This window comes from Pan paniscus, chromosome 18 (assembly GCF_029289425.2).
Source record: "Pan paniscus chromosome 18, NHGRI_mPanPan1-v2.0_pri, whole genome shotgun sequence".
Taxonomy (NCBI): domain Eukaryota; kingdom Metazoa; phylum Chordata; class Mammalia; order Primates; family Hominidae; genus Pan; species Pan paniscus.
The window spans coordinates 48634133-48647237 of record NC_073267.2 but is presented as its reverse complement, the minus strand read 5'-3'; positions in this window follow the sequence as shown (position 1 = coordinate 48647237).

Below are 13105 nucleotides of genomic sequence, written 5' to 3'. Positions count from 1 at the left end.
CCATTCCGGAGAATTCTATTCCATTCCATTCCCTTTTTTTCCATTCCATTCTGTTTGATTTCTTTCCATTCCATTCCATTGCATTCTATTCCATTCCATTCGGGTTTATTCCACTCCATTCCATTCCATTCTATTCCATTCCATTCCATTCCATTCCATTGGGGTTGATTCCATCTCATTCCATGCCCTTCCATTCCTTTCCATTCCATTCCATTCGGGTTGATTGCATTCCGTTCAATTCAAATGCATTCCATTCAATTCCATTTCATTCCATTAGGGTTGATTCCATTCCTTTCCATTCCATTCCATTCCATTCCATTCCACTCGGGTTGATTCAATTCCATTTCATTCCATTCCATTCCTTTCCATTCCATTCCATTCCATTCCATGCGTGTTGAATCCTTTCCACTCCATTCCATTCCATTCCATTCCATTCCATTCCATTCCATTTCATTCCATTCCATTCCATTCCTTTCTGGTTGAATCCATTCCATTCCATTGCATTCTTGTTGATTCCATTCCATTCCATTCCATTCGGGTTGATTCCATTGCATTTCATTCCATTCCATTGCATTCCATTCCATTCAGGTTGATTCCATTCCAATCCATTCCATTCCATTCCATTCCATTGGGTTTGATTCCATTCCACTGCATTTCATTCCATTCCATTGCATTCCATTCCATTCCATTCCATTTCTTTCCATTTGGGTTGATTCCATTCCAATCGTGTTGATTCCATTCCATTCCTTTCCATTGCAATCCATTCCATTCCATTTCATTTCTTTTGGGTTGATATCATTCCATTTCATTCCATTCCATTCCATTCCATTCCATTTTGGTTGATTCCATTCCATTGCATTCCATTCCATTCCATTCCATTCCATTGGGTTTGATTCCATTCCACTGCATTTCATTCCATTCCATTGCATTCCATTCCATTCCATTCCATTTCTTTCCATTTGGGTTGATTCCATTCCATTGCATATCATTCCATTCCATTCCTTTCCATTCGGGTTTTTTCCATTCCATTCCATTACATTCCATTCAATTTCGTTCCATTTCAATCCATTCTGGTAGATTCCGTTCCATTCCATACCAATCCACTCCATTCCATTTCTTTCCATTTGGGTTGATTCCATTCCATTCGGGTTAATTCCTTCCATTCCATTCCATTGCATTCCATTCCATTCCATTGCATTCCATTCCATTCCATTTCATTCCATTCGGGTTGATTCCATTCCATTCCATTCCATTCCATTCCATTCCATTCCATTTCATTCCATTCGGATTGATTCCATTCCATTCAATTCCATTCCATTCCATTCCATTCCATTCCATTCCATTCCATTCCATTCCATTCCATTTGGGTTGATGGCATTACATTCCATTCATTTCCATTCCATTGCATTCCATTCCATTCCATTCCATTCCATTTGGGTTCACTCCATTCCTTTCCATTCCATTCCATTCCATTACATTTGGGTTGATTCCATTCCATTCCACTCCATTCCATTCCATTCCATTCCAGTTTGGTTGATTCCATTCCATTGCATTACTTTTCATTCCATTCCATTCCATTCTATTCCACTCAGTTCCTTGTGGGTTGATTCCATTCCATTCCACTCCATTCCATTCCATTCCATTCCATTCGTGTTGATTCCATTCCATTCCATTTCATTCCATTCCATTCCATTCCACTTCATTCCATTCGGGTTGATACTTTTCCATTCCATTCTATTCCATTCCATTCGGGTTGATTCCACTCCATTCCATTCCATTCCATTCCATTTCATTCCATTCCATTCCATTAGGGTTAATTCCATTTCATTCAACTCCATTCAATTCCTTTCCATTGCTTTCCATTCCATTCGGGTTTACTCCATTACATTCCATTCAATTGCATTGCATTCAATTCCATTTCATTCCATTCGCGAAGATTCCATTCCATTCCTTTCGGGTTCAATCCATTCCATTCCATTCCGTACCATTCCATTCGGGTTGATTCCATTCCATTGCATTCCATTCATTTCCATTGCATTCCATTCCATTCCTTTGCATTTCCTTCCATTTCATACCATTTGAGTTGATTCCATTCCATTCGGGTTGATTCCATTCCATTCCATTCCATTGCATTCCCTTCCATTCCATTTCATTCCATTTGGGTTGATTCCATTCCATTCCATTCCATTCCACTCCATTCCATTCCATTCCATTCCATTCCATTCCATTCCATTCGGGTTGATTCCATTCCATTGCATATCATTCCATTCCATTGCATTCCATTCCGTTCCATTCCATTTCTTTCCATTTGGGTTGATTCCATTCCGTTCGGGTGAATTCCATTCCATTCCATTCCATTCCATTCCATTGCATTCCATTCCAATCCATTGCATTCCATTCCATTCCATTTCATTCCATTCGGGTTGATTCCATTCCATTCAATTCCATTCCATTCCATTCCATTCCATTCCATTCCACTCCATTCCATTCCATTCCATTTCATTCCATTTGGGTTGATTCAATTCCATTCCATTCCATTCCATTCCATTCCATTCCATTTTGGTTGAATCCATTCCATTGCATTCCATTCCATTCCATTCCATTCTGGTTGATTCCATTCCATTCCATTGCATTCTATTCCATTCCAATCGGGTTGATTCCTTTCCATTCCACTGCATTCCATTCTATTGCATTCCATTCCATTCTATTCGCATTGATACCTTTCCATTCCGTTCCATTCCATTCCATTCCATCTGATTCCATTCCATTCCATTCTGGTTGATTCCATTCCATTCAATTGCATTGCATTCCATTAGGGTTGATTCCATTCCATTGCATTTCATTCTATTACATTCCATTCCATTCCTTTCCATTTCATTCCATTTGGGTAGATTCCATTACGTTCGGGTTGATTCTATTCCATTCTCTTCCATTGCATTCCATTCCATTCCTTTTCATTCCATTTGGGTTGATTCCATTCCATTCCATTACATTCCATTCCACTCCACTTGATTCCATTCGTGTTAATTCCATTCCATTTCATTCCATTCCATTGCATTCCATTCCATTCTGGTTGATTCGATTCCATTCTTGTTAATTCCATTCCATTTCATTCCATTCCATTGCATTCCATTCCATTCTGGTTGATTCCATTCCATTCCATTCCATTCTATTCCATTCCATTCCATTCCATTCCATTCGGGTTTATTCCATTCCATTCCATTACATTCCGTTCAATTCCATTCCATTTCATTCCTTACGGGAAGATTGCGTTCCATTCCATTCCATTCCATTCGTGTTGATTCCATTCCATTCCATTCGGGTTGATTCCATTCCATATCATTCCATTCGATTCCATTCCATTCCATTCTGGTTGATTCCATTCCATTCCATTCGATTCCATTCCATTCCAATCTATTCCATTCCATTCGGGTTGATTCCATTCCATTCCATTGCATTGCATTCCATTAGGGTTGATTCCATTCCATTGCATTTCATTCTATTCCATTCCATTCCATTCCATTCCATTTCATTCCATTTGGGTGGATTCCATTACATTCCGGTTGATTCTATTCCATTCTCTTCCATTGCATTCCATTCCATTCCTTTTCATTCCATTTGGTTTGATTCCAGTCCATTCCATTCCATACTATTCCATTCCATTCCCTTCCATTCCATTCCATTTTCGTTGATTCCATTCCATTCCATTCAACTCCATTCCATTCCATGCATGTTGATTCCATTCCATTCCATTCCATTCTATTCCATTCCATTCGGGTTGATTCCATTCCATTCCATTGCATTCCATTCTATTCCATTCCATTCCATTCTATTCGCGTTGATTCCATTCCATTCCGTTCCATTCCATTCCATCCCATTCCATTCCATTCCATTCGGGTTGATTCCATTCCATTCCAATCCATTCCACTCCATTCCTTTCCATTCCATTCCATTCCAGAGAATTCTATTCCATTCCATTTCCTTCTATTCCATTCCATTCTGGTTGATTTCTTTCCATTCCATTCCATTGCATTCTATTCCATTCCATTCGGGTTGATTCCACTCCATTCCATTCCATTCTATTCCATTCCATTCCATTCCATTGGGGTTGATTCCATTTCATTCCATGCCCTTCCATTCCTTTCCATTCCATTCCATTCCATTCGGGTTGATTGCATTCCATTCCATTCAAATGCATTCCATTCAATTCCATTTCATTCCATTCGGGTTGATTCCATTCCTTTCCATTCCATTCCATTCCATTCCATTCCATTCCACTCGGGTTGATTCCATTCCATTCCATTCCATTCCATTCCATTTCATTCAATTCGGGGTGATTCCATTCCATTCCATTCCATTCCATTCCATTCCATTCGGGTTGATTCCATTCCATTCCATTCCATTCCATTCCATTCCATTCCATTCCATTCCATTCCATTCCATTCCTTTCTGGTTGAATCCATTCCATTCCATTGCATTCTTGTTGATTCCATTACATTCCATTCCATTCGGGTTGATTCCATTGCATTTCATTCCATTCCATTGGATTCCACTCCATTCGGGTTGATTCCATTCCAATCCATTCCATTCCATTCCATTCCATTGGGTTTGATTCCATTCCACTGCATTTCATTCCATTCCATTGCATTCCATTCCATTTCTTTCCATTTGGGTTGATTCCATTCCATTGCATATCATTCCATTCCATTCCTTTCCATTCGGGTTTTTTCCATTCCATTCCATTACATTCCATTCAATTTCGTTCCATTTCAATCCATTCGGGTAGATTCCATTCCATTCCATACCATTCCACTCCACTCCATTTCTTTCCATTTGGGTTGATTCCATTCCATTCGGGTTAATTCCATTCCATTCCATTCCATTGTATTCCATTCCATTCCATTGCATTCCATTCCATTCCATTTCATTCCATTCGGGTTGATTCCATTCTATTCCATTCCATTCCACTCCATTCCATTTCTTTCCATTTGGGTTGATTCCATTCCATTCCATTCCATTCCATTCCATTCCATTCCATTGCATTCCATTCCATTCCATTTCATTCCATTCGGGTTGATTCCATTCCTTTCCATTGCATTCTATTCCATTGCATTCGTGTTGATTCCATTCCATTCCACTGCATTCCATTCTATTGCATTCCATTCCATTCTATTCGCATTGATTCCTTTCCATTCCGTTCCATTCCATTCCATTCCATCCGATTCCATTCCATTCCATTCTGGTTGATTCCATTCCATTCCATTCCATTCCATTCCATTCCATTCGGGACAATTCTATTCCATCCCATTTCATTACATTCCACTCCATTCTGGTTGATTCCTTTCCTTTCCATTCCATTCCATTCTACACTATTCCATTCGGGTTGATTCCACTCCACTCCATTCCATTCTATTCCATTCCATTCCATTCGGGTTGATTCCATTTCATTCCATGCCATTCCGTTCGTTTCCATTCCATTCCATTCCATTCCGGTTGATTCGATTCCATTCCATTCAATTGCATTCCATTCAATTCCATTTCATTCCACTCGGGTTGATTCCATTCCATTCCACTGCATTCCATTCCATTGGTGTTGATTCCATTCCATTCCATTCCATTCCATTGCATTCCATTCCATTTCTTTCCATTTGGGATTATTCCTTTCCATTATATTCCATTCAATTCCATTCTATTCCATTTGGATTGATTACATTACATTCCATTCAATTCCATTCCATTGCATTCTATTCCATACCACTCCATTTTGGTTTATTCATTTCCATTCCATTCCATTCCATTCCATTCCATTCCATTTGGGTTGATGGCATTACATTCCATTCATTTCCATTCTATTGCATTCCATTCCATTCCATTCCATTCCATTTGGGTTCACTCCATTCCTTTCCATTCCATTCCATTCCATTACATTTGGGATGATTCCATTCCATTCCACTCCATTCCATTCCATTCCATTCCAGTTTGGTTGATTCCATTCCATTGCATTACTTTTCATTCCATTCCATTCCATTCTATTCCACTCAGTTCCTTGTGGGTTGATTCCATTCCATTCCACTCCATTCCATTCCATTCCATTCCATTCGTGTTGATTCCATTCCATTCCATTTCATTCCATTCCATTCCATTCCACTTCATTCCATTCGGGTTGATACCTTTCCATTCCATTCTATTCCATTCCATTCGGGTTGATTCCACTCCATTCCATTCCATTCCATTCCATTTCATTCCATTCCATTCCATTAGGGTTAATTCCATTTCATTCAACTCCATTCAATTCCTTTCCATTGCTTTCCATTCCATTCGGGTTTACTCCATTACATTCCATTCAATTGCATTGCATTCAATTCCATTTCATTCCATTCGGGTTGATTCCATTCCATTGCATTCCATTCATTTCCATTGCATTCCATTCCATTCCTTTGCATTTCCTTCCATTTCATTCCATTTGAGTTGATTCCATTCCATTCGGGTTGATTCCATTCCATTCCATTCCATTGCATTCCCTTCCATTCCATTTCATTCCATTTGGGTTGATTCCATTCCATTCCATTCCATTCCATTCCATTCCATTCCATTCCATTCCATTCGGGTTGATTCCATTCCAATCCATTCCATTCCATTCCATTCCATTGGGTTTGATTCCATTCCACTGCATTTCATTCCATTCCATTGCATTTCATTCCATTCCATTCCATTCCATTCTACTCCATTCCATTTCATTCCATTTGGGTTGATTCCATTACATTCGGGTTGATTCTATTCCATTCTCTTCCATTGAATTCCATTCCATTCCTTTTCATTCCATTTGGTTTGATTCCATTCCATTCCATTCCATACTATTCCATTCCATTCCCTTCCATTCCATTCCATTTTCGTTGATTCCATTCCATTCCATTCCATTCCATTCCACTCCATTCCATTCCATTCAGGTTGATTCCATTCCATTCCATTCCATTCTATTCCATTCCATTCGGGTTGATTCCATTCCATTCCATTCCATTGCATTCCATTCTATTCCATTCCATTCCATTCTATTCGCGTTGATTCCATTCCATTCCGTTCCATTCCATTCCATCCCATTCCATTCCATTCCATTCGGGTTGATTCCATTCCATTCCAATCCATTCCATTCCATTCCTTTCCATTCCATTCCATTCCAGAGAATTCTATTCCATTCCATTTCCTTCTATTCCATTCCATTCTGGTTGATTTCTTTCCACTCCATTCCACTGCATTCTATTCCATTCCATTCGGGTTGATTCCACTCCATTCCATTCCATTCTATTCCATTCCATTCCATTCCATCCCATTGGGCTTGAATCCATTTCATTCCATGCCCTTCCATTCCTTTCCATTCCATTCCATTCCATTCGGGTTGATTGCATTCCATTCCATTCAAATGCATTCCATTCAATTCCATTTCATTCCATTCGGGTTGATTCCATTCCTTTCCATTCCATTCCATTCCATTCCACTCGGGTTGATTCCATTCCATTGCATTCCATTCCATTCCATTCCATTCCATTCCATTGCATACCATTCGGCACAATTCTATTACATTCCATTGCATTCCATTCCATTCCATTCCATTCCATTCCATTCCATTCCATTCCATTCCATTCCATTCTATTCCATTCCACTGGAGTTGATGCCATTCCATTCCATTGCATTTCATTCTATTCCATTCCATTCCATTCTATTCGGGTTGATTCCATTCCATTCCATTCCATTCCATTCGGTAATATTCTAAACCATTCCATTTCATTCCATTCCATTATATTCGGGTTGATTCCATTTCATTCCTTTCCATGCGGTACAATTCTATTCCATTCCATTTCATTCCATTCCATTCCATTCTTTTTGATTCCTTTCCATTCCATTCCATTCCTTTCTATTTCATTCCATTCAGGTTGATTCCACTCCATTCCATTCCATTCCATTCTATTCCATTGCATTCGGGTTGATTCCATTCCATGCCATTCCATTCTATTCCATTCCATTCCTTTCCATTCGGGTTGATTCCATTCCATTCCATTCCAGTAAATTCCATTCCACTCCATTTCATTCCATTCGGGTTGATTCCATTCCATTCCATTACATTCCATTCCACTCCAATCCATTCCAATCGGGTTAATTCCATTCCATTTCATTCCATTCCATTCCATTCCATTCCATTCGCGTTGATTCCATTCCATTCCATTCCATTCCATTCCATTCCATTCCATTCGGGTTTTTTCCATTCCATTCCATTACATTCCATTCAATTCCGTTCCATTTCATTCGGGTTGATTCCATTCCATTCCATTCCATTCCATTCCATTGCATTCCATTCCATTCTATTCCATTCCATTCGGGTTGATTCCATTCCATTCCACTGCATTGCATTCCATTAGGTTTGATTCCATTCCATTGCATTTCATTCCATTCCATTCCATTCCATTCTACTCCATTCCATTTCATTCCATTTGGGTTGATTCCATTACATTCGGGTTGATTCTATTCCATTCTCTTCCATTGAATTCCATTCCTTTCCTTTTCATTCCATTTGGTTTGATTCCAGTCCATTCCATTCCATACAATTCCATTCCATTCCCTTCCATTCCATTCCATTTTCGTTGATTCCATTCCATTCCATTCCATTCCATTCCACTCCATTCCATTCCATTCAGGTTGATTCCATTCCATTCCATTCCATTCTATTCCATTCCATTCGGGTTGATTCCATTCCATTCCATTCCATTGCATTCCATTCTATTCCATTCCATTCCATTCTATTCGCGTTGATTCCATTCCATTCCGTTCCATTCCATTCCATCCCATTCCATTCCATTCCATTCGGGTTGATTCCATTCCATTCCAATCCATTCCATTGCATTCCTTTCCATTCCATTCCATTCCAGAGAATTCTGTTCCATTCCATTTCCTTCTATTCCATTCCATTCTGGTTGATTTCTTTCCTTTCCATTCCATTGCATTCTATTCCATTCCATTCGGGTTGATTCCACTCCATTCCATTCCATTCTATTCCATTCCATTCCATTCCATTCCATTGGGGTTGATTCCATTTCATTCCATGCCCTTCCATTCCTTTCCATTCCATTCCATTCCATTCGGGTTGATTGCATTCCAGTCCATTCAAATGCATTCCATTCAATTCCATTTCATTCCATTCGGGTTGATTCCATTCCTTTCCATTCCATTCCATACCATTCCATTCCATTCCATTCCACTCGGGTTGATTCCATTCCATTTCATTCCATTCCATTCCATTTCATTCAATTCGGGGTGATTCCATTCCATTCCATTCCATTCCATTCCATTCCATTCGGGTTGATTCCTTTCCATTCCATTCCATTCCATTCCATTCCATTCCATTCCATTCCATTCCTTTCTGGTTGAATCCATTCCATTCCATTGCATTCTTGTTGATTCCATTACATTCCATTCCATTCGGGTTGATTCCATTGCATTACATTCCATTCCATTGGATTCCACTCCATTCGGGTTGATTCCATTCCAATCCATTCCATTCCATTCCATTCCATTGGGTTTGATTCCATTCCACTGCATTTCATTCCATTCCATTGCATTCCATTCCATTCCATTCCATTTCTTTCCATTTGGGTTGATTCCATTCCATTGAATATCATTCCATTCCATTCCATTCCATTTCTTTCCATTTGGGTTTATTCCATTCCATTGCATATCATTCCATTCCATTCCTTTCCATTCGGGTTTTTTCCATTCCATTCCATTACATTCCATTCAATTTCGTTCCATTTCAATCCATTCGTGTAAATTCCATTCCATTCCATACCATTCCACTCCACTCCATTTCTTTCCATTTGGGTTGATTCCATTCCATTCGGGTTAATTCCATTCCATTCCATTCCATTGCTCTCCATTCCATTCCATTGCATTCCATTCCATTCCATTTCATTCCATTCGGGTTGATTCCATTCTATTCCATTCCATTCCACTCCATTCCATTTCTTTCCATTTGGGTTGATTCCATTCCATTCCATTCCATTCCATTCCATTCCATTCCATTCCACTCCATTGCATTCCATTCCATTACATTCCATTTCATTCCATTCGGGTTGATTCCATTCCTTTCCATTGCATTCTATTCCATTGCATTCGTGTTGATTCCATTCCATTCCACTGCATTCCATTCTATTGCATTCCATTCCATTCTATTCGCATTGATTCCTTTCCATTCCGTTCCATTCCATTCCATTCCATCCGATTCCATTCCATTCCATTCTGGTTGATTCCATTCCATTCCATTCCATTCCATTCGGGACAATTCTATTCCATCCCATTTCATTACATTCCACTCCATTCTGGTTGATTCCTTTCCTTTCCATTCCATTCCATTCTACTCTATTCCATTCGGGTTGATTCCACTCCACTCCATTCCATTCTATCCCATTCCATTCCATTCGGTTTGATTCCATTTCATTCCATGCCATTCCGTTCGTTTCCATTCCATTCCATTCCATTCCGGTTGATTCCATTCCATTCCATTCAATTGCATTCCATTCAATTCCATTTCATTCCACTCGGGTTGATTCCATTCTATTCCACTCCATTCCATTCCATTGGTGTTGATTCCATTCCATTCCATTCCATTCCATTGCATTCCATTCCATTTCTTTCCATTTGGGATTATTCCTTTCCATTATATTCCATTCAATTCCATTCTATTCCATTTGGATTGATTACATTACATTCCATTCAATTCCATTCAATTGCATTCTATTCCATACCACTCCATTTTGGTTTATTCATTTCCATTCCATTCCATTCCATTCCATTCCATTCCATTCCATTCCATTCCATTTGTGTTGATGGCATTACATTCCATTCATTTCCATTCTATTGCATTCCATTCCATTCCATTCCATTCCATTTGGGTTCACTCCATTCCTTTCCATTCCATTCCATTCCATTACATTTGGGTTGATTCCATTCCATTCCACTCCATTCCATTCCATTCCATTCCAGTTTGGTTTATTCCATTCCATTGCATTACTTTTCATTCCATTCCATTCCATTCTATTCCACTCAGTTCCTTGTGGGTTGATTCCATTCCATTCCACTCCATTCCATTCCATTCCATTCCATTCGTGTTGATTCCATTCCATTCCATTTCATTCCATTCCATTCCATTCCACTTCATTCCATTCGGGTTGATACCTTTCCATTCCATTCTATTCCATTCCATTCGGGTTGATTCCACTCCATTCCATTCCATTCCATTCCATTTCATTCCATTCCATTCCATTAGGGTTAATTCCATTTCATTCAACTCCATTCAATTCCTTTCCATTGCTTTCCATTCCATTCGTGTTTACTCCATTACATTCCATTCAATTGCCTTGCATTCAATTCCATTTCATTCCATTCGGGAAGATTCCATTCCATTCCTTTCGGGTTCAATCCATTCCATTCCATTCCATACCATTCCATTCGGGTTGATTCCATTCCATTGCATTCCATTCATTTCCATTGCATTCCATTCCATTCCTTTGCATTTCCTTCCATTTCATTCCATTTGAGTTGATTCCATTCCATTCGGGTTGATTCCATTCCATTCCATTCCATTGCATTCCCTTCCCTTCCATTCCATTTCATTCCATTTGGGTTGATTCCATTCCATTCCATTCCATTCCATTCCATTCCATTCCATTCCATTCGGGTTGATTCCATTCCATATCATTCCATTCCATTGCATTCCATTCCATTCTGGTTGATTCCATTCCATTCCATTCCATTCCATTCCATTCCATTCTATTCCATTCCATTCGGTTTGATTCCATTCCATTCCATTGCATTGCTTTCCATTAGGGTTGATTCCATTCCATTGCATTTCATTCTATTCCATTCCATTCCATTCCATTCCATTTCATTCCATTTGGGTTGATTCCATTACATTCGGGTTGATTCTATTCCATTCTATTCCATTGAATTCCATTCCATTCCTTTTCATTCCATTTGGTTTGATTCCATTCCATTCCATTCCATACTATTCCATTCCATTCCCTTCCATTCCATTCCATTTTCGTTGATTCCATTCCATTCCATTCCATTCCATTCCACTCCATTCCATTCCATTCAGGTTGATTCCATTCCATTCCATTCCATTCTATTCCATTCCATTAGGGTTGATTCCATTCCATTCCATTCCATTGCATTCCATTCTATTCCATTCCATTCCATTCTATTCGCGTTGATTCCATTCCATTCCGTTCCATTCCATTCCATCCCATTCCATTCCATTCCATTCGGGTTGATTCCATTCCATTCCAATCCATTCCATTCCATTCCTTTCCATTCCATTCCATTCCATTCCAGAGAATTCTATTCCATTCCATTTCCTTCTATTCCATTCCATTCTGGTTGATTTCTTTCCATTCCATTCCATTGCATTCTATTCCATTCCATTCGGGTTGATTCCACTCCATTCCATTCCATTCTATTCCATTCCATTCCATTCCATTCCATTGGGGTTGAATCCATTTCATTCCATCCCCTTCCATTCCTTTCCATTCCATTCCATTGCATTCGGGTTGATTGCATTCCATTCCATTCAAATGCATTCCATTCAATTCCATTTCATTCCATTCGGGTTGATTCCATTCCTTTCCATTCCATTCCATTCCATTCCATTCCATTCCACTCGGGTTGATTCCATTCCATTTCATTCCATTCCATTCCATTTCATTCAATTCGGGGTGATTCCATTCCATTCCATTCCATTCCATTCCATTCGGGTTGATTCCTTTCCATTCCATTCCATTCCATTCCATTCCATTCCTTTCTGGTTGAATCCATTCCATTCCATTGCATTCTTGTTGATTCCATTTCATTCCATTCGATTCGGGTTGATTCCATTGCATTTCATTCCATTCCATTGGATTCCACTCCATTCGGGTTGATTCCATTCCAATCCATTCCATTCCATTCCATTCCATTCCATTGGGTTTGATTCCATTCCACTGCATTTCATTCCATTCCATTGCATTCCATTCCATTCCATTCCATTTCTTTCCATTTGGGTTGATTCCATTCCATTGCATAT